This window comes from Limulus polyphemus, unplaced genomic scaffold (genome assembly GCF_000517525.1).
Source record: "Limulus polyphemus unplaced genomic scaffold, Limulus_polyphemus-2.1.2 Scaffold967, whole genome shotgun sequence".
NCBI lineage: Eukaryota > Metazoa > Arthropoda > Merostomata > Xiphosura > Limulidae > Limulus > Limulus polyphemus.
The window spans coordinates 266,997-292,238 of record NW_013666577.1 but is presented as its reverse complement, the minus strand read 5'-3'; the positions used below and the strand labels follow the sequence as shown (position 1 = coordinate 292,238).

At 32.1% G+C, this 25,242-nt stretch overlaps 1 pseudogene; it reads left to right on the top strand.

The window, feature by feature from the left end:
• LOC106461477 overlaps positions 1-25,242 on the top strand; it is a 102,194-nt pseudogene that overhangs the window by 65,912 nt on the left and 11,040 nt on the right.

Genomic DNA, 25,242 nt, shown 5'->3' with positions numbered 1-25,242 from the left:
ATTCAATTACTCATTACACTGTTTTCCCGTTCACGTTGTGAGCGTCTTATATATATATATATATACCAGGCTAACATATATCTTGTAAATGCTAGAGCATTCTTGAAGGAACAGGATATTTCTAGAAATACGTGGCGTGATACTAGTCACGTGACCTCGCTGACGCAACAATATATATAAGAGTCGTAAGTGCAAAAGCTTTTAAGTAGTTTTAATATTTTTTATTTGTCACATGATGCATTTCATTACTCAAAAAGTAAAAGTTGTTTGGCAAAATCTCAAATAATGAGATAACACAGTAGTCAAAGACTCATGACAACAAATACAATGTACAATTTTAGGAAAGATACCTATTATTCTCTTTATAATTACCCTTGTACTCCTATCTTATAACATGTTATGTAGAATTTATCAGGTTGAATATTATTATATCGGTAGTTCAAAATTAGTTCTGACATTACAAAGCACTGTATGGATCATAAAGGGTCGAAAAGACGTGTATTGGACACAGGCTGGTGCATTTCGTTGCAATTCCATCAGGCAAATCAGGAGGCATCTCGTTATGATGCAGTGGAAATATGTTATTCAGGCGCCTTCAGAGATAGCAAGGCACATTGATAACACTTCTATGTCGTGTCAGCGACAAACGACATTATGGGATGTGATGATATAGGGTAGAATCGCATATTGTGTCATCTTGATGGTAGTGAATGCACACACTATCAAGCTGAGTCATGCTACTGAGGCCTTGGCCTGAGGACACCACATTTTTCAATATCTATACATCACTGGACTTTAAGGAGAGAAAAACTATAGAGAACATATTGGGTAGGTTTCAGCAGAGAAGCTGGCAGTTGGAACCTATGGGCACTACTAAGTACTGAGATAGAAGAACTAAACCTGGGAGTTTTCAAGGAAACAACAAAGAAGGACCTGGATCGTTTCAAACAAACTATTGCTTGGAATTAATAGACTCAAGGGCACGTTATGCAATGCCTGGTGTTAAGTTTAGATGGTCCAGACCTCAATGCACTATAACATTTGGATGAGACAATATGTGATTACTTGTACTCAAATGTTAATGAGTTATACCACAGAGTCAACCCTGTGGAAAGACAAACAATTTACAGGGCCGAAATGAAAAGTTGAAGATGAGGACCCTAAGAGAATTGGTCACTTATGTGTAAGATTTAAAGAGATCATTTAGAAAGGTATTTCCTACTGTCTTCTGACACTTTTATTGAGAGATTAATGAGTGAACCAATGTGATATCACATGGAACTGAGGGGCATCTCATTTCTAATACAGATGGTTCCAATGGTAACACAATATGAAGTGTTCACATTAAGCTACATACTAGCAAAAAGGGAAGCCAACAGCAGTGAAAAATGCAGCTGTGGACCTGCTCTAAAAACATCCTCCAGAGCATGTAGAGGACCCATTGTACCACTGGTGTATCACCTCTCACTCCTCCAGACCTGCTGCAGCAGATGCCTCATTAAAACATGGTAAAGAAACTATGGTTCACAACAGGTCAGCAGGGTTTCCATAACTGCATCACCACAGTGACAAGATATATATTCCTAAAAGTACAATAGGTGTAAGGGAAGGCGTGCTAGCTTCAATTGTGACACACCTGATCACTTCTTGTAGTGTGTACATATCTTGTTGTGAGACAGGACCATCAGGTTCACACACCTAGACAAACGCCACAATAGATACAGGAAGGTCAACAATGACTTGACTGTGGCAGTACTTACTGGTTTAAGGTATCAGAGCCCATGTTATATCCAGTCACCTATTTGAGAGTGTAGCAGTCAGCTTGAACCTAAATTCATGGTGGCTGATACAGATTATCATTCACTTGGTGTCACATGTTATGTTCTAATAATGATACATTGACACAAGTTTAAGTTTTAGTAGATATCGGAGAAACCAGAATCTTACTTGACTTTGCTGTATATCAGATTCTCTGTGTTAAACCATCTCTTTGGCCAGTTAATAAGAAACTTCATTCTGGAAAATATTGACAAGCTAGATGTGAGTAGAGAAGTACATCTCTGACTTGTGTTGGCAACACCATGCACCAAGGGATGGAAGTTATCCAGGACCTGAGTTCAGACATTGGTATCTTGTCAACCAGTTTGACTTGTGCAACAGCTGAACTTCAGTTCTGTAAAAAACATTCAGAAGTAGTTTTTTTTTCTGGCTGCATTCACATAAAGATTTTAAGTGATGATGTATACACCACATTCTAGGCAATGCCCAGAGGAAAAACAGGCAATGTTAGTTAAACTTAGATAGAGAGCAGTATGTTTCTTTCTCAAGAGGATTGCCCTGGATATTGCTGGTCCTTTGGTTAAGACTTGAAAAGTTATGAGTTTGTTATGTACTGTTTATTATCAGTTGAGCTGAATCTTATCCATTTGTTGACACATTAGCTCAGTCTGTCACAGATTTATCAGCTAAACCATAGATTTTACATTTTGGCATGCTTGGAGAGATCTACAAGGATGAAAGAGATAATTTCAACATTCATTTGTTTGTGGTGATGTCAAATATTTGGAGTGTTGAGAACACACTTTAATGTAGCATCCTCAATGTGATGATTTGTTTGAAATGATTGTTTGTTTGTTTGTTTTTGAATTTCGCGCAAACCTACACGAGGGCTATCTGCGCTAGCCATCCCTAATTTAGCAGTGTAAGACTAGAGGGAAGACAGCTAGTCATCACCACCCACCGTCAACTCTTGGGCTACTCTTTCACCAACGAATAGTGGGATTGACCGTCACATTATAACGCCCACACGGCTGAAAGGGCGAGTATGTTTGGTGGGACGGGGATTGGTTGAAAGGACAGTGATTCAGTTTATTGGGACGAGAACCTATCATATGTCATAATGGCATATTGTGCAATTGAGAAACAGTCGCTTAGTTGTTCTTCAAACCTCCTGATGTTTGGATGAGAAGTACAACTCCCAATAGATCTAATGTACATCCAGTTCCCCAGTGCATAAGTACTACAGTGTTTACAAAAATATGTGAAATGGCTGCATTCTGAAATAACTGAAATGCGCAAATATACTTGACAATAAATGGGTAAGTACCCATATGTCAAAAGAAATGCTATGGCAAAATAGTTAAAGAAAGGTTTAAGCCTGGTGATTGAGTAAGGTTATGGAACATGCTTGTAGTGCATAAACAACTCGGATTTGGCTGGAGTGGTCCATATCTTGTCTGTTGACAGCTCAACGAAGTGGATTATAAATTATAACTATTGCACAGTATCCATACATGCTTCAAACACATCCACAAGTTTAAACTCCGTGTCACTGATGACCTCTGGAAAACTACTTATTCTAAGACAATTAGTGGATAAGAAAGTTGACTCTGATGATGAAAATAATGTTTTGTATGATCTCATCTTAGCTGATGAGGAGGAAGACATTGGCAGTAAATATCACTTTTACTATCAGGAGTTAGATGACGGAACATTAGCAAAGGAACTGTTTGTCTATTCTAAAGAATTTCTTGTTTCAAAACCAACTAGCTGCAGTACAGATTGAGAACCACGTCTCAATAGTGGATAATAATGATACAAAACGCCTTTCAGCACTACATATAAGTATCGCAGTCTGCGTGCATCTGCGCTATATTCCTCAATCTCCATTGGTCGTGTTTTCCCTTGCTTCATGGCAGGGAGTGCCCATGCCAATTCTGGGTCCTTCATTTGTTCTTACCAAAACTTTTAAAGTGCTAATTGTGGTATATACTCACTAGTAGAATATACTACTATATGGCTTAACATTGCTATGGCAGAAATTTATTTAATTCCCACTTGATTCCCAGGGTCAAGACATTCAATTAACAGGCATGGTCTCACTATGCAATTAGACAAGCTACTGGTATTTTCACGATGCACCCACTCTAGCCTAAGGTCCTTCACTTGCTCTTACCAGAGCTCCTGAAGACTTAATCATAGTATCCAGACATTTGTAAGATTTATAAACTGTATGGCAGAAATGGTTTTAGCTCCAACTCAGTATCCATGTCAGGACATTTAATGATCATACATGTTCTCGGCATGTGATGGAACATTCTTCCAGCATTTTCTATGTTGCAGGCCTGGACGATGCAGTATCAAATAATCATAATCCTACAACATTGTTATCCACCATACAGTAATATTTTCTAGTTACTAAGTCACTTCATTGATGTATGGTCTACCTAAGAGGTGAACCTTTTACCATATACATCAGTAGTGTTTGACAAAGAACATAATGGCAAGCAGTTTTTCTTTGTTGTGCAGTATCTGCATATAGGAACCATATACCACTCCATCCTGCTACTGCGATAACACTGCCCCTATTCCAATATCAGTGGCATTAGTATCCAATTAAGACACGGCACAGTCATGTCATCAATATGTCAGCATTGGAACTTTCACTAAAGCATGTTTTTGGAACAGGAATTCTTGGTCACACTCCTCAATCCATATAAAATATGCATTGGCTTTAGTGATAGTAGATAAGAGCGCAGCGATATTGAAGAAGTTATCCCTAACATGTCAGTAAAATGTTGCAAAACCAAGAAACTTTGGTTTTCTCATTTGGTCTCAGGTTGGGGCCGGGTCTATACCAATGTGGTCTTTTCAGGGTCAGTAGAGGCTCCATCTCTTCTCGTAATACGATTAAAAATGTCACTAGTATATATACGATGTTATGTATAATGATTTATCCCGAGCGAGTCTCCAATTTATTTAGTAACATGTTATAGATTCGAATAGCCTGAAACTGAGTTAAATGATAATTTAAACTCAAGAATTAGATAAATATCGATATGTGTCCAATTTATGACTCTTGCCAACAAGATTAATACAAACAGTTTTTTGAATAGAAATATATTTTAATATACAAACAATAAGGGTTGTTACAGATAATGATCTATGTACAAAAGTTTTACAAACTTAAAAAAAATATTAAGTCCTCTACCTGGTCTGGAACTTTCTTGATATCTTATTAAGGGTTCACGATGAATGAATTAATTTTGAGTTGATGTAGATAAAATTCTCTTAACAGGGAACTAGCTAGCTCTGTGTTTTTCGTCCTTCGCCTGTTAAGTACGCCGAAATATTCACCGCTGAAGTTATATAATATTTTCGTAAATGTCCCGTGTGAATCCGGTTTGTAATATTCGAAATCTATAAACGTTCATGGTCAAATATTTGAAGTTCCCTATTAATAAGCGTTATAACAATTATAGTTATAGATTCCAAGGTTTATAGTACACCAACTATAGCAAACCAATAATATATAAGGGGTGTTTCAAAATAAATCACACTTTTTCCTCCAGAGCATAACAAAGTAAAATAAGATTTTAATTCAATCAAAAAAGTAAGTCCAAGTATCAATATCACGCACAAGTTTTAATCGATTTGCAAATACAAAAACAGACATGTTTGTTGCATTGCTGAAATGACTGTCTCTGTGAGCACATCAGTGAGAACATGAATCAAGGTTTCATGTTTGTGTCTCTCGCATTCAGGCAAAGTTTCCATCATTTCTTCTGTGCGTTGTTGAATGAAATCTCCGACATTTTCAGCAGGAATTAAATCTGGAGAGTTCCCAATCCATATTCCACCACTTTTTTACATACCACTCTTTCAAATTCAACAAGTCTGAAACTTTTGAGGCATTAATAAAATTTTTCAAATCTGGCATTGCGATGTGTCGATTCGAAGACTTGAATTTTCGGAGCATGTCTGCGACTAGTTTCTGAGCCATCCCAAAGGCAGCACATGCGACACAAACCTGAGCTCCAATGAGCACCATGATTCAAAAGTTTTCACAATAAATGAAATTTGAAGAGTCAAACACCCAAAAGTACGTTGAAATGATATTTTCTCATGAGTGATTATATTCGCGGTCCAACTAAGTTCATCATTACTTCGGGGAAAAAAGTGTGATTTATTATGCAACACCCCTTACACATACACTTAAACTCATTATGAATTTTAATTTTTTTATTCTTATTTCAGCTATGGAAATATAATATCAACAAAGGCAATTTTAGATAAAGCAACAAATAAATGTAAAGGTAAGCACTATAGACTTATACCCGAAAAATTATTTAAATTGATTCTTCATTAAGTTAAACCCACAAACACATTTTTTTGTATCAAGTTCTATGCCACTAAAATTAATAAAGTTACATCACTATTAATGAGGAACAGGGCAGGAATAGTTTGTTGTTTTTTCCCACACACTTACTATTACAAACTTTTGGTATTCCCCCTCCTCCTCCACAGTCATTCATTACTATATGTGGCTTATGACACATCTGCTATTTTACTTGAAATTAATAAACACTAGTTAGATCATTAAAATATATTTTTTTATGACTTGAAAACTTTAAGAATGTATTTCTTGAGCTCAAACATTCCACCAGAGGACACCCACTTATAGTACATGATTTTAAGTTTGATTTTATATTCTGGGGTAAAACTTGCTCCCCCCCAATCAAAATCAAGCCCCTATGCCTATGTTCCTAGCTGGTTATTTCTATGTATTTCATATTTTTAAGATATTTAAAAAAATATATTTTACATAATGTAAGTTATCAGATAATGGGATTCTAGCCAATGGTTTTGGGATTCCAAATACATTGTGTGAGTGTGTTACAACTATTCCTCTCCTATTGAAAATAACATAAACATTACTGATTTTGGTTAAAATGAAAAAACCCAAGAAATGGTTAAAACTTGTTTAATTGTCTAATGAATAAAAAAATATAAATAAATAAATGTAAGAATTGAAAAATGTTGACAAAAGAAAACATATGTTTTCAACTCACCTGTTGTTAGAACTTTGATTAATTTTGAAAAATGTTTAGGTTATGGTTTTGTTGACTTTGAATCTCCTGTGGCAGCAGAAAATGCAGTTAAAGCACTCCAAGCTAAGGGTATACAAGCTCAGATGGCTAAGGTAAGGAGAACTACTGAATTTTATAAAAAAAAGTATTCTGTAACAGACAGTTTAATACAAGGTTTGTATTGTAATATACAGTAATGTAAATTTATGTGGGGACAGAATAGCATTATATTTGTTAATGTTTCTGCCGGTATATATAATACATACAGAATCATCCCAAAATATGGTACAGAAAAATTCCTCCAACTTTTATACAACTAATTTATAAACAAGTATATGCTTAATAATTTAATACTTTACTATTGGGTATGTGTTGAATACATGCTTCAACTGATGCAAAATCATCTCACTGGGATATATATTGCTATTAAATATATTATCAGTGATAGACTAATGTACTTTATACTCACAAGATAAACAACAGTCGTGTCAGAAATGTAATATGCTAAAACAAGACAGAAGTCCAATGATTTTGATATTAAATTGTTTTAGATATTTAGGTTTTCAAATGTAAAGAAGTTAAAGTTGAATTCCTAGAAATCAAGGATTTTCTTGATTTTTTTTTCTTGCCTTAAGAACAGATGAAATATTTTATTTATGAAAACTTAAAAGTATTATTTATTAGACACTTTTTATGATCAGAACAATGGTGATACCCTTGGAAAAAAGGCAAATTTTTGTGGTTGTTGGATATTGGGCTATTAAGTCAGATCCTTTCTTAAGTCAGATCCAATTATTTAGATATAGCTTACTCTTGCACGAACATTCTGTAGTCTTTACAATGGCCTAGACATATATATAAGAGAGGGGAGTCCCTTTGAGTGTTTAACTGAGAGATTGAACTCAGTTACACATAGTGGGCCCTGGCTGACAGGTGAGTGAGATATGGCTTTGCATAATTAGTCTGTAGTTTCTTTAGCAGCTTGAAATAATCTGAATATCTCTTCTCTCCCTTCATTTTTTGATTGGATTACCAGTGTATGCTTTTAGTTTCTAATGGTAACAGGATGTAAAATACTTACCATGATATCTTTTAATCTCTGGGTATGTGTTTGGTGAATTTCAAAATCTAGTTGAGTGATCTGAGATACATGATGAGTTTCATTTTAAGGGTTGATTACATCTTTGATGTTATGATGTTCACTTGAATTATTTGTCTTCATCCTAATCCTATTAAATATAGAAATTAAAACTTTAAATTAAAAATAAATACAAATTAAAATGCATCAAGAACATCTACCTCTATCACACATATTTTCCTGCTGAAATAAGTCTTCAACAAATTTGAAAATGCCCCCCCCCCCCACACACACATACACTTTTTAAACCATGGTGAATTGCTGTTAGTCCAAGTAAGATATGTCTCCATAAGTGATATGATTATAAAAATAATATTTAAGTAACAAATATAATGCATACATAGCACAAATTGGTAGTTTTTATTACAAATATGGACTACAATAACATTATTTATATGGGAGAAGCTGTAGTTACTGTATACTGGGATGTATAAAACATAATGATAATGTTTTGTAACAAAAACAATTGGCTGTGTAGAAATATTGTCTTTATAAATAACATAGTAGTTATGTAAACTAAATTATAAAGTGTATTGGGACACAATACACTGAGCTAATAATGAGCCTTTTGACACTAAATTATGTGTATGAATCTTATGTTACGTTCTTGCATATAAAGGTCAGCAGCTATCACAGGTAGCCAGTTGAACTCAAGATGCTATTCGGAAAGGTTCTTCAAAGACATCGAAAAAAAAAGAAAGAAATAGTTATTGGATGCATCATTTGTAATATGAATATCAGAGCCATCTCAGCTCAATTACTAATACCAAATACAAAAATCCACTGTGGGAAATGTACTGAAGAAGTGAAAGGCCTCTAGATGTGCTAGTGTTGGGATATGGGCCCAGTCACACAAAAATAGAACTGATGATATTTTATGTACAACTAATAATGATAAAGTTAATATATGTTTTATATAATTACCTTATTGGTCTTCCTCGTATAGTGAAAGTGCATTACAATAACATTTTTTATGTACTTGTCATTTCCATTTGTTATTCTTTTTATAATGATTATATTTACTATATAATGTTGATGTTCATCTAAATTAAGTTTTGTCAATTGATTACATTTACTGTAATGATTTTGTTGATTTGCAAATGAGCAGAAATCTTAGTTTTTCATTTTTCTTTTTTAGTTTTGTGCATAATTATGATTGTAACAAGAATGAAAGTGAAAGTAAAATATTAATAAACTAATTTTTCTCTCTCCAGGAAAGAGAGTTTCAGATTAGGTTTATATGTTTTATGAGACTGTTTTTCAAATTAATTTTTGAAACCTTAAATCTTATCAAGCAACAAGAGCAAGACCCAACTAACTTGTACATAGCCAACTTACCCATTAATATGATAGAAGATGATCTGGAAAAACTACTCGCACCTTATGGATCAGTAATCTCCACCAGGATCCTTCGAGATAGTAACATGCACTCAAGAGGGGTTGGTTTTGCTAGGTATGTTATGTTGAGCATTTCTTATTCTTTGTGCTTATATATCAAAATAAATACATTAGGTTTTGAAAGAAGAAAAAAAAACAACTTAAATGCCTCAATGGTTACCTTGAATGATTTTAAATGTTTAGTTCTAAATCTTTGAATGCTTTTAATATTAGCAAAATGTTGTTCTTTATTTTATATTTTAGGTATTTTAAGTTATACTCAGTGTTTTTTTATAACTTGGAGAAAACACCAAGAAAGAAACCATTATTTAAAATTTGCTCATGGTTGTTCAGTTTTGAATACTTTAAGTTTTTCTGAATAAAAAAAAGTATTTCTAAATAACCATGATCAAAATTAATTTTGAGCTTTAAAGTTTTTTTTTTGCTTTAAACATGTAATGTCCAAAGTTAAAAAATTTGTACTGATTTATGTAATAAATTTAGTAACATGATATTTAGCCTTTGTTTTATCTTTAGGATAATGAGCATTTGTGCTTTATCAACAAGAACAATTTTGATCTTGTGCAAAGATATGCACCTAGAGAAAATAGTTGATATATTTTTTAAAAAGTTTGCTAAGTAATAAAAGAAATAACCTTTAACGAATGGACTATCTTACAGTAAAAAAAATATTTTGGGGAATGTAGTTACTGAAAAAAGTGCTATTGGCCACAACAATAAAACATTGTTGGACAGTAGTAAAATTATAGTGTTATAGTAATGAATAAGTTGTACTTGCATGAATTAATCACTTTCTGCCTTATCATAAATAAGGTGAAGTTGATAATAAATATTTGGACTTTAGTGAGCAACTTATAGTGAGCCTTTGCAACTACTCAGTATTAACTATTAAATCCAGCTCTCTAAACAGCTTTTGGTTTTAATAAAAAGTGTATGCCACAAATTGTTTGGTTTTAACATAACATTTAAGGGACAACAAGATACCTTTTGGTCTCTCAAGGCTTCCCATATACTTAAAAAAGAATTAAAATCCAAGAAAAAACAGTTTCAGAGATCTTTACCCTTCCTCGTATGAAAACCTTTTCATCCAATGTATCATCCTACTAGTCCTACTATGAATCCTACCCAACAATTCATTTTGTACTTAAGGTGAGGAGCTGAAGACTGAACACCATACTCTAAATGAGGCCTAACAGTGACCTATAAAATGAAATGATAACCTCTTTCGACATATATTCAATATTCCTGTAAACACAACCCAAACTTCCATTTCTTCTTCCTCTAGTAACAGCACACTGTTTGGATGGTTTAAGAAATAAATCAACTAAAAACCAATATTCTTCTTTCCATAATACTGTTACTCATTACTCCCATCAAAATTATGCATATTTGATTTAAATTATAATTTGCATGCATTTCCTTGTATTAAAACCATTTACCAGTTATTTTCTAAATTCAAAAAATAATCTAAATCCGTTTGTAAAGCAGCAGCAGTATCCTCCACACAGCCAGCAACATCCGAGACTTTGAAGCAACAGCCATTTTAATTAATTTATTGACCATTCCTTTATCTATTTCATTGATGTAAATCGAAAGAAGCAAAGGTCCCAACAGTGAACCATGAGGTACCTAACTTGTAACATTAGTCCAGTCTGACTGAACTCTGTATAATTCATGATGTTAGGAAAACACATAGGTTCAAGAAATCAATTTAACACAAAGATACTAAATTCTATAACCTGAGCACTTTCAAAAGGTGGACTTTTCTTCTTGAGGTCTACCTTTCAAAAGAACTCATGTTATAGGGTTTCATATCTTTGTATGACCTCTTGTGTATAATAACCCTTTGCTTTCTTCCACCCAGTCATTTTATAATCCAACAAATCAGCTTATCTGTCACACCTGTAGAGAACTTTTTTAACAAGATTTTTATGTAGCTCTTGTCAAATTCTTTCTGAAAATCCAAGTATACCAAATTCACATCTTTATCTTCATAATGTAAGCAGTAACTTCTTCAAATAATGTCAAAAAATTGGTAAGATAAGACTGACTCCTAGTAAAACCATGTTGACTATCCAACTACAATTTTTACTTTGTTAAATTGACTTTGCAAAGCATCTTTTATTATACTTCCAAAATTTTTTCCCACCTTTAATACATCTTTAAGAACCTGGGCAGTTTTTATCACTTCCTTTAAAATAATACTACCTAGCTTTGTCAGGATTTATAAGGGGCCGGGATTCTTTACAGTAGGTGTCTGTGAGTTGTTGGAGGTAAATGTCAACAATAAACGGACAGAACACAGTCCATTTGTTTTACAATAATATATTAAAAACAATTCAAACCTACATACAAAAAAAAATTGTTGCATTATTATTTATCACAGTTGAATCTAGAGCTTTAAATAATCTTTTTTTGTCAAAAGTTCATACAGGCAGGTTTAGTTACTTTAAAACTCAATTGACAAGATGAGTTATTTATTCTTTCCTCTTTTATCACAATACAATAGTGATAAATTCACTATGTTACCCTGTGGGTTGCCACAGTTATATACAGAACTTTAATTTTCCTTTATGTCAAAAGCCCACACAGGCTGGTTCAGTTACTTTAGAACCCAATTGACAAGACTAATTATTCTTCTCTGTCTCTGTTTTCATAATAAAAACTGTGAAACTTCCACTTTATAAATCAACCATTATGACTAAACTGACAATCACGCAGTCTAACTTCACTTCTTTACTTTTACCAATTTTCTTCTTAAATAACTTTCTCTCTGTATCTGCATGTCAGAAAAATCTAGAAATATCTAGTCCTCTATTAGCAATGATATTACACATAACAAGAAAAACTTAGAAGCTTCGAATAAGATGATGTCAACAATATTACAAAGTCTAGTACAACAATTAAACTACATACACAACATACGGCTTGTATAGAGTTACATAACAAAACTTGTCATAATTATTGCTTTTAAAATAATTAACTTTTAATACTTGTTATGAAAACTAAATAATCACTAAATTAACTGAATATTAACTCTTAAACTGAACAGTCTTATATAACCAAAAACTTCCAGCCCTTTGGCACCTGATCACTATTCAAAAACTTGCATAAAATAGTAGAAAGTGGTCCATGTATCCAATCCCCAACTTCCTTAAAAACCCTTGTGGAAGTATTCTCTTGTCCAGGAATCATATCATTCTTTAAACTTCATATTTTTCTCTTAAGCTCACAACTAATGTGATCCTCTTGTTCATCAGTCATGTTTCCCTCTAGCAACATATCAAATTCTGGTAATGAAGATGTACATAAGAATAAATTTTTGGTTTCTACACATCATTTTCATGTAATACAAAATTGCTGGCCTTTACAGAGTATGTTATACTTAATAAGATATTGGGTGGCTTGTAGTGAATGAGTTCTGTCCAATAATTGTTATTTTAATTCAAGAGCATTAGCTGCGCTTAATGAAATATTACTGTTTTGTTGTATGTTAGGTTGCTATACTTGCAGTTGAATATAACATTCAACATGATAAGTAAAAAAAAAAATGGCTCACTTATGGTGATTATACTGTACGGTACCATAATGACTTTTGTAAAATTTTCATGTGGAATTAGTCAAGTAATTTATCTAAGCCATTAATGCATTTAAATTATAGCAACTTGTGTTTCTGAAATTGATCCATACAAGAAAAAGCTCCAGCAAATATACAATGGAACTACTGTACTATGCTTGATGAATAAGTCACTGTATCATACAACATTTTTAATCACAGTAGAAAAAGAGAACTTTGTTACACCACTTAGCTAGAACCAATAAAATGTACTATTAGAGTTGATGTTATATTTAAACATGTTTCTTAATAACAAATAAACAGTGGAAGCCAAATTATGGTCAATCACAAAAAACATTTTATAGGGCTTTTAGTGTTGGATACTTTATAAATACACACAGAAAAGCTTTTTAGTTTGTTAGTTATCAAACACTAGATAATATAAAATACTTCATATGTTGAAGAGTATTTGTTTTGATTTGAAACAGTAATTCTAATTTTGCAGTGAAATAGTGGCAAAAATTCCACTTATGGGTAAACTTTTTAGTTTAAGATGTAAATAACTGTGAACAAAATTTGTAAGAGTAACATAGTTTCACGTAGTAGTAGAAATGTTTATTAATAAAAGTGTAAGTGAAATATACTTTTGTGTCAGATAACTGTGTTAGACAAATGAGCCAGAATTTGGAGAAGATGAAAAAATTGTGTTGATCAAAAATTATTTTTAAACTTGAACGTAAAAGCTAATGTGTGATGGATTATCCCTTTGTTGTGTGTATTTAGTATGGTATGGAAATCTCACTTTCACATAACACACACATATAAATATATATATTTCAACTTTACTAAAATTGTAAAAGTATTTGTTAGGTTCTAAATCCTGAATCTTATCATGGCCATATACTTCTTTCTGTAGTATTGTCTGATTATGAAATTAACTTCTGTTTCATGAGATTGTGTCCTATTTTACTTAGTGTATAGAGAACTGCACATATATTACAGATATCTTGTGATCCAGTTTTCTGATTGGTCAGCTGTAGAGAGAAGGTGAATTGTGAACATAGATTGGACATTTTCAGGAAATTTGTTCTGATCTTGAAGTAGTCAAGGCTTGCTTGTGAAGTCTCTTCCTTGTTTTAACCTATTTGGCTTGTTGGAAATTCATATTCTAATTCATTTTATTTTCATTCATGTCATTGTAGAGTAATATCTATTTCAATTTATCTCTTGTTAAATACAGTTTCCCTTCATTCTTATTTTCATTCAGGACAGTTCATTTGTTTATTTTATGTATTTCTACTCTAAATCACAACATATTTAACCATCCCACAAGCATTATCAGACATTATTTTGTTTCTTTAAAAGTATATATAAAATGTTTATTTTATTTAACTTCAGTATTGATTCTTGTTTCTTTTATTCCAACTATAACAACTCACTACATATGTCCTTCCTTGTACTATGTCCTCAGTTTTATAGTAGATCAGGTAACTGTGCTAGATTTAACATTGAGCTACTACAGAAACAACTGTGGACTAGAAGATCCATGGTCTGGAGAGTTAAAAATGAAACACAAAAGCTTAAATTTGTCTAATTTTTAGAATACTAAAATATATTCTCATGTAACTTGTCACAAAAAAATTCATATATGTACATTTGAAAAAACATGTAATTCCAGATATATTTTTCATAAAATTTCATGTTCTATTCTGTACTATTGCAAATGAAAGAAAAATGTATTTACATATTAAAAAAAAAAGTCTTGTAAACCTGTACATGGCAATATACACCACATGAAACAATAAAAAATAAAGGTATCTAATTCGCCAAATTCCATGTGAAGCTAGACCTTGGATGTCTGAATATACTGTCAACAAAACACTAAAGTTATGGAAATAAGAATCTAATCTAAATGCTATAGTAAAACATATGCAGATAATAATAAAAATAATAACTAGGTTTTCTTTTTAATCAAGAATCAGAAAATTATAATGGGGTCTCTTTTAAATATATTTAGTTGTTTTTTTCTGATAACTGCTTCTACAGAGGGTTGAGTAAATTATATTAAAACAATTTTGAATAAGTAAATCGGCAAATTACATGGTAACCTCAGCAGACATGAAGTCATGGTGGAACATGATTCATCAGAACTAAATTTAGATATAGTTTAACATTTCATAGGTGATGTGATGGAACTATATTTCAATAAAAAATGCTCATACACTTGGATCATATTGTGTGTTCAGATGGAGATTTATAATTTCCATACTGGAAATTCTACTTGTACTTCATGACATAGAAAAAAAAAGGAATATGGATCAACTTGGGGTAGTGAGACCATTCACAATTAGACTTGCAGCAAATTGTAACCCAGCCATCATAAGCAAAATGGTGGAATCTTGTAACAGGTAAGAACTCATGAACACAGACATCACTGGCCATCCAAGTGTTCCAGGCAACAGTATGCAGCATAATCAAGACAGATCTCTGTATGCAAGAAATAAAAGTCACATGTACCCAAATTGCTTCCCCAACGTGTCTGTTCAACTGTTGGATACCCCAATCAGCTGGAGAATGTTTTAGGTATTCATGCTATTCCCTACAAATATATACTAGTCCAGTATCAAGTTACTGAAAACAGTGTCTGTGAATTTCTGTGTGACCAGATTGTTGAAAAGGGTGCTTGGAAACTGTTATCCTTGTACACTAGGTGGGTTATGGAAATTGTACAGGGAGAAATGGTATGCTTTGAACATGACAACATTACAATGTAGATTTTTGCAATGAAAGCAATAATGCAGGAGTATTGTCAAGATGTATGGTCATCAGATAGAGCATGATCAGACATGGACTGTAACAACATGCTGAGGCTCCAAAATTGTTTTATTGTAACATACTCAACCTCTGTATTCTTAGTATGCATTATATAAAAAGATTACAACTTAATGCAGTATAAGTTTGTTTATAAACCATGTACAGTTGCACAAAAGAAATTTCAACATAAATTTGATAAAACAACAGCTATTACCTATCATTTCGTAGCAGTTTAATTATAACTACAATATATAATATTCAGATTTATTGTTTTTTTTATTAAAAGTTTAATATTTTTAATGTCTTAGTTAAATTCTTTAAACATTTAATTCAGGTAAAATACAAAAAAGTACAGTGTACATTCCTAATTTCTTTTGGTTTCTGTCATTATTCTGCTTTCATACCTACTTAAATTATTACAAATGCCATGAGATATGGCTTTTGTGATATAGAAAAAGCTAAAAATAATGGTCTGACTGAAATTAGTGTTGATATGACCTCACCGTGTTTTTATTCCTTTCAACCTGTGATTCCTATTGAAGTGCATTTTTTTTCTTTTACATAGGATGGAGTCAAAAGAAAAATGTGAAGTTATCATCCGGAATTTTAATGGCCAATATATACCTGGTAAATGTTTATTTGTTTATTTTGTACTGTTGAAAACTTAGTTTTCAACCATGTAAATTATGAAATAGTTTTGTGAGAAAAGAATGCCATATGTGTGTGCGTGTGTGTATGTGTATATCAAATGCTAACAAGTTGATTAGTTGTTACTGTTCTATTGTTAATTAGTTAGTTCTTATTATCCTATTGTTACATTAAAAATAATTATAGTACACTATTTTGGTATAGAAATATATTTAAATGTAATTTTCTGTCTCAAATATAGAGAAGTTGGTTAGATTTATATTAATTTTAACTTCTGATCAGAGCAAGCTGCCTACTTAACTGTATATATATTTGCTTGAACATGAAACAGAAGAGCTGTATAAGCAGTAGGCTAGTCTTCTTGATCTGATCAGAGCAAGCTACCTACTTAGATTAACTATATATATATATATATTTGTTTGAACATGAAACAGAAGAGCTGTATAAGCAGTAGGCTAGTCTTCTTGATCCTGCAGAAGTCATGCAACCACAGCATCAACAGGAGAAGACTACTAGAGTAATTAATATTAACTTTGATCAGACCAAACTACATTGTTTTATTGGTAACTGATAGGTCTCTCTGAAACCATGGATTGACATGCTGTTTATTTTGCAATTCCCTTTTTAAAAGTAAATATATTGGTTTTTGCTTTATGGCAACTTCTTTTCCAAACTACAACAATCCTTCTGCCTTCTTATCCTCATTATTGGCACTGAAGTATCACAAGTAGCAGCAACTTGACCATGTTACTTCTAATATGACTTTTCATGAACAAAGCTTTTAGTTCTGTTGATCCTAGTTTTGTTTCATAGCAATATATAGTTTAGGTGATGTCACAAAGAAAACGGGCATTTATTTCTACCATGCTCATTCTTCTTCAAATAAGATATGTATCTGAAAGATATATATTAGTTGTATTTTTTTTCACTGTGAGTAGTAAGTGATAATCATCAAAGCAACCTGATAACAAAACTATTTATAATTGTAATGCATAGTTGATTAAAACAAAATTTTGCTTTGTCTTCAATCCTTCTTTATCTTTTTAAAAATTTGCATAAGCATTATGGCTAATTGCTTTTCAAAACTGTAAACTTGGCATAGCAATCAAAATGGTAATTAACAGATTTTGTTTTTCATTTCTTTGTTTGATTGGTTATGGAATTGTACTTCAGTAGAAGAGGTGACTTTTAATGAGAGAGATTCAAAATTAATCTTTAACATTTTAAGTAACCCCTGCCAGGGATTTCTGCTGGCTCCCTAGACTCCCACGTTTTAGTGCTATGATAAGAGATTTATAAAAGTTCTAGAACCTGGTAATAATTAATTGCAGACTAACATTATGTGCATATTAGCACATTATTTGCATAAATTCTCATTTATATGTATTACTTAACATCAGGATTAACTTTAAAATAAAAACAAAATCAACATTTAGAATGCACAATAAATTTTTGTATTTGGCCAAAGCCAACATTAAAAGACTCTACATGTTTCATTAGCTCATCAGGAGTAAAAACCTATGTGACAAGTAGGTATTTTTATAAGGAAAAGGTTTAACTCATTGTAATCTATGAAGGTGTATGAGTATTGTATGTAAGAAGTCAGTATTTCTTTCCAAAACTGTACATTATCATTAGCTAACCCTCCATCTCTACTTAACAAAGACTTCTCTAATATTCAATTCACTTTGAGTATTGGGTTCATTTAAAACTATTGTTTCATGCCATTGTATTGAATGACCTGTTTTGACAATGTGTTGAGCAAGAGGAGAAATTAACATATTTTTATTATGTACATAACATTTATTTTCATTAAGACGATATTTCAAATTACATTCATCAGGATTAATTATTTGAATTATAATAATTCAGTTGAATGTTTACCAGTAGAAAAAAAAAGTCATTTTTCAGTAGTTTTAAAATATATAATTTCAACTGTTTACATTTTATGTTCTATCAGCTAATTTTTAATTGAACATTAACTTTACAGTTTTGGGTACCATTTAAAGATGTTGGCTCATTTTTAGTTACATCTATAAGGTTATTTGTAGCTACTAGCGTTTATATAAATCACACAAGGTATTTTGTTAATTATGCAACTTGAGGGATTATATTAAAACCTGTTAAAATTTTGTTTTAAGGCTTAAACAGACTTTTCAACAGAATAAGAAGTAACAAAACTACTCCACATATATTTAACTTTCTACTACCAAGATATAAAACATAATATATATGTATACTCTCTGGTTATATTAAGTACTATTTCTGTGACGTAGTGAAAAAATAAACAAAAGGTTAATTTGTAAGTAATCATTATAAGGTGTTGGACCACACTGTACTCATGTTTATAAAACGTAACAGAATTCAAAAACTGTTCATAATGAGAGACTTAATTGTTACAATATTATGTTTATTGGTAAAAAAATGGTGAAACAACTTAGATATTTTGATGCTGAAATATGTTATTTACTGCTGAATTCATAAGATATAAAGTAAGAAAAAAACATCATTAACTTATGTTTGTTGATATCAATTATGAGTGGAGTAGAATTCTGTAATATGCATTTTAACATAGCTGCATAGTAAATTTGTACATTAGCATAAAAATAGCTGTTGATGTGTAATTTATCAATTATCTCATTGAGTGTTAGTTTAGCTAATATAACTATTTTTATTAAAGAATAGGCTACCAAGAGCATGTATATTTATGTATTGATTTTCTTGCCAGGTTCAAAGGAGCCACTTCTGGTGAAGTTTGCAGATGGAGGAAATAAAAAAAAAATCAGTACAAAAACCAGGAACATAGAATATGGAGGGAAAGAGAAGTAAATTCTGTAGACATAGCACAAATATTTAATGTTCTTTTTACAAAAGCATATATGGTTTCAAAATTAAAGTTAAATTGATTATTACTACTTTTTAGACATGCTTAAGTGTGTTACTTTTCTTGTGATAAAATAGATGTCATTTAGAGTAAATCTAGGTACCAAGATATTAATTTACTCGCGTATATACGTTGAGAGTCAGAATTTAACAGAACCTAAATTATGCTGAAGTACTGAAATACATTTAAGATCTAATACAGTGAGCAATATTTTGTATTCATTTTTTGCAACATAACTCTGAATACAAAACAGCAGCGGTAAGTTTGACAATCATCTACTTTACTGCCATAAGTATAATCAATACCCTACAGGAAAACAAAATGTCAATAGTTCATAATAAGCTTCGTACTTTCTGTCTAGTGAAATATGAAATTAGTAATTTGTAAATACCTTCTATGTGTATATATATATATATATATGCACATTTATATTATCTTTATACATAAGAGAAAAAAAATATTGATTTGCATGAAAACCAATAAAGATGTAAAATATAAATCCAGTCAAGGTATGCCATAACTAAGAGGAATTAGTTCCAAGAAGCAATGAAAAGAAATAGACTAAAATTAATATATTTAGTAAAATTGGTAAACTGTTGAATGAGTTAACTCAAAAACTGTTTTTTAGAATCAACTTCTACAATATACTGGGATATTTCCTTTCCTGTTCCATTCTTATGTTTTCTTTTTTTACTTGCTTATAGGCTAAGCATGGCCAAACTGTGAATATGAGGGTTTGTGGCCCATTGCCACAAAGAAGTGTTCTGCAAACTAGAGACATGCTTGCACTATAAGAGTGATGGTTAAATCCCATTATTTAGTCAGATAAAAGGCCCAACATGGCCAGGTGGTTAGGGTGCTTGACTTGCAATCTGAGGGTCGCGGGTTCAAATCTTGTCCCACCAAACATACTCACCATTTCAGCAATGGAAGTGTTATAATTTAATAGTCAATCCCACTATTCATTGGTAAAAGAGTAGCCCAAGAGTTGGCGGTGGGTGGTGATGACTAGCTGCCTTCCCTCTAGTTATTTGCTGCTAAATTAGGGATGGCTAGTGCAGATAGCCTTTGTGTAGCTTTGTGCAAAATTCAAAACAAACCAAAAACAGTCAGATAAAGAGTAACCTAAAAGTTGGCAGTGCGTGCTGTTCACTAGTTGCTTTCCCTCTAGTCTGTTATTTCAAAACTGGGGACAACTTTGTGACAACAGCCTTTGTATAGCTTTTCACACAGAAAAGAATAACCTATAATAAACAAATTCTTCTTCATTTTGTATTTTGTTGGTGAACAAACTTAATCTTCAGTCTACATATGCCTGGTTAAATCTACAATATAATTTAGTTGTATTCGTACTAAATCCTTTTTAAATGCATTTCATTTAATCATATTGTTTGTTATACTTTGATTGTGTTATTTTCTATATTTTCTAAAATATTAAATAGAAAAGACTGAGAAAAAAGTCCAGAAATTTCTGTACTATTTTAGAAATAATATATCATCTAATATATAAGATAATGGTTTTACTCCATGGTTTCATTTGCACCTGTTCCATTTGTTTTTAGCTCATTACTTTTAAACTTCATGTATTTTTGTCTGATCTCTTTAGTATGCAAACTTTCTTGTAAAATAATGAGGGGGGTGTGTGTATAATGTTTAGGAAAAATTTGCTCATTTAAGTTATTAATGAAAATATCTTGAGATGACCCTTGACATTTTATACATTGTTCTGTGCTCACTAACTGCTGTACTAATCCTATTGTTGCATTACTTGTCAGTGGGATTGAATCTGCGACTTCTCACACACTAGGTGAGTGCTCCATCAACTGAACTAAATGGTTATAGCCCCTAATTATTGCCAATAAGGCACATTTTAACAACTGAAACTATCATACTGTTATGAAGAAAAGCATCAGGTACTGAAGAATAGGAAACCACTGGTTTAGTTCTTATGTACTTCAATAATTACATTTGGTTTGCACTGGTATGTCTAAAACTAATCCCAAAAAGTAGTATACTTTGTAGATTGTTTCTCCAAATACATATTTTCTTACTCTGAAATGACCAGTACTCCATACTGCCCTTGATTTTTTTCTCTGATAACATTAACTTAAAAGTTTAAATACTTATACCTCTGCCATTTGCTGACATATTACAAATGTTGACTAAATTAAAGTTATTGAAAATACATATTGTTATTGTCAGATTACATTGCGTCAGTTTAGAGGTTATATAAGACTTAACTTAGTAATTGTTAACATGATAATGTAAATTCACATTTGTTAAAAAAAAGTTTGGTTGCTATTCAAAGCAAAATCCATTATGGTTTTTCTGCGTACTTTTAGATATTGTTCTGTATGTCACTGTTATTGCTAACCTATATCACTTGCTACATTTACAGTAAGTTTTTAAATAAGCATTGATGTATTTGTCAATTCTTTATTTTCATAAAAGCTTCATTTACTTCTTGTAGGGTATTCCTTTAACATATGACCAACCAGGTATGACACAAAATGGGTGAGTATTTTTCAGTTGTTTATTTTTTATCAGTTAGTTTTTCATATTATTTTGAAATAGGTGATTATTTATCAAGTTATACTACTGGTATAAAAACATCATTCTTAAACCTCACAACTGTATATTTTTTATCACATGTTATTCTGAAATGGGTCCTTATTTATTGAGTTTTAATTTTAGTTTGAAAAACGTCATTCTCAAACCTAAAGTAGATTCTTTATTTTAGAAAATTGGCATAGGTTATGTTAATAATGATACTTAATTGTAAGGAAATAAAGTCATCTTGGTGATGGTGCTAGCTTCTTCCCAGTGAGAAGGCTGAAATGGACATAAAAAACTGAGAGTGATGCACTTTTTCATCTTGCAGATATATTTACTATAGTATTTAGGAGATGAACCAACTTTAATAGAAAGCTCTTTTTACTGGGTACAGGGGAGGCTAAGGATCATTTTGAGGCAGCTTCAGCTCCAGCAAGCCTCCCATCACTGCCACCCCTGAATCATTATATATATTTTTGTATTAAAAGATCTATAGAGGTATACCATATATATATCAGAAATTAAAACTATGAACTTAACTTTATATTGACAAAAAAATAAAAATAATTGTTTGAATAAAAGTTAAAAGGAAAATTATGTGTAATTTTTTGGAGATGTTTCAAAATGACATAAGATCCATTGTGACTTTAAAATATTACCAATATAAAGTATTCTGAGTTTATCAGTTGTGAATTTCAGCAGAAAATTTGTGATGGAGGAATTTTTGCAATATATTTTTAAAAGCTATTATATCAGTATAACATATGTTCTTGCAAGCCCATTCAATATGTTGGAATAATAACATGGTAGAAAATAAATACTTGTATGGTGACTGATAACAAAATTTCATCAATTTTGTTTACATGTATATTTGAGTGTTTCATTGTCTTATAGTCCACTTATGATCACATACTTTTTACTTGTGCTAGTGTTGAAAATTAGTATTAAGTTAATCTGGGCATATAATTAAAACTTTTTTATTGTAAATCGCCTTTGCTGTTTCAGATAAAATGTAAATATACTCAACTATATCATAAAGTTTTATAGGTACAGAATTACTTTAAAAATTAATGCTTAGATTGTTATAGAATCTAAGTTTAACTTTCCCAAGCAAGGCTCGGTACAAAGATATATTTTTAATTATTATTTTACATCCTTTGTTCATAAATAAATGTTTTCTTTAATGTGTAATTGTTTTACTCATATCCTTTACTTTTTTTCACAGTGTGGCAGCTCAATTAATGAGTCCACTTAGTAATTACTCAAGAGCATATTCAGCACATGTTTCCAATTACCCATTCCAAGCTGGTGCCACATGGATGCCCCCTCCACAGTATATAGTTCAATCTCCATTGGGCTATTCACAGGTTAGTTATAAATTTTTACACTAACAATGTGTTTATTAAGAGCTTCTAATTAAAAGTATGCTATTTAGATTAGATCCAAATTAATTTAAAAGTAACTTTTAAATTAATGAGGGCTGTTTTTTATTATAACAGACTGACAAGAAATACTCAGTGACATGAATCAATACATTTGAAAACTGAAACCCAACAATTTTTATAACGTATTCAATTATTGGCTAAGCAGCTTTCTTAATGATGTTTTTGCCCTAATCTCCATAAGGTTCAGCCAGCTTAGGAGATTCAGATTAGTCCTAGATTAAGCCAATATTACAAAGAAAATCTTCACAAGTGTCCTATTAATTCCAATGAAACTAACTATAGAAAAAAAGAATAGGATATTACTATTAGAATATCAATTGTTTACCATTACACATCATGATTATACTACAAGCACATTCATGTATTACAGTAGTCAACATTTGCTAGGGATCATGTTTTATTTTGAGTATATGTCAAACACCTACCACAATGGTATGTATAGATTGAACATTTTAGGAAGAAAAACACCTGGATAAGTCATTTTTACACTTTATTAAATACTGTGACATTTAACTTGGATAACAGAACCTGAGGAACTGATGCACCCTGTGGTACAGTGTTAACAAGAAAAATTTCAAAATCAACAGTCATTGAAAGAAGTGTCCTATTCACAGTCAAGATGATTTCAGTAGTCTGTGTGACCACCTCGAGCATTAATGACTGCTGCACAATGTCTGCGTATGCACATGATCAGATTAGCTAATCGTGGTTGCAGAATCTATTGCCATTCTTCAATAAGGGCAGCTTCTAGGTCCTGGAGCATTCTTAGTGGATTGGTGAGCTTGTAGCCTTGTCTGTAGCTGTTCCAGATCTGCTCTATTGGGTTGAGGTCAGGACACCTAGCTGATCACTCCATCCTGGGAATTCCTTCAGCTTCCAGGAAGGCAGTCATTGCCCTTGAATGGTGTGGATGTGTATTGTCTTCCATAAGCAGGAAATCTGGCCATGTTGCACCTACATGGATGAACAATGGTTGCAAGGATCTCATCACTGTATCTTAGGCCTGTGAGACTTCCATTTTGGATGAGTACAAGGTCAGTCAAGAAAGTCCACACAGTAGCAGGACTCCATTATTGTGCAGTTCACCTCCTGTGTTCTTTAGCCCAGTGCAGTCATGCCTGCCTGTGCTATCTGCTTATCGGAACGTGAAACAGGACATCTAGCCCTCAACTGAGCCTCATGAAGGCATCTGTGCACTGTCTCTATAGACATTCAGACTAATGTGGCATCTTGGAAGGAGTTACAGAGGTTAACAGCTGGAGCAAAGCAATTTCTTTAGACCTAGATGGTCAAGTAGCTGTCTTTGTGTGGAGTTGTTAGTCTTCTCCTTCCTCCACCATGTCTCCTATTGACTCTGCCAAACCGTCTAAACCTGTTCCAGGCCCTGGACACCACACTTTGAGATGTGCCAAGAGCAGAAGCAACTCTGCATTGAGTCATGCCTCCCTGCAGCATTCCAACAGCCCTGTTAAGTTCTGCAGGGGAAAGATGATACCTTTGACCTAAACGAGACATTTTCTGCACTGCATAATCTCAATTAGACGAATTTTAGCATACAATGATCAGTGATCTCAAATTAAAGACCTCACAATTTCACTGTATGAACTTTCAATTTGGGGGTATGGTCAGAAAACAAAACCAGGATCCAATCAGAGTCATCCAGGCAGAAATTTTGCACTTGGCAGACAATGTCCAGATAATGGACTTTCAAGATATGTCTTTTTTTTAGAATTGATCTTTATTAACATTAGTGTACCTATTATGTACAAACATGATCCCTACAAATGTTGACTACTGTATTATTGGTTACATTCATCATTGCAAACTAGTGAATGTTACAAAAATGAATGAAGTGTTTACAATAATTACAAGATATCAATCATTCTCCTTTTTGATATAATGATTTGAAAACCTTTGCACTTAAAATAAACTGTATC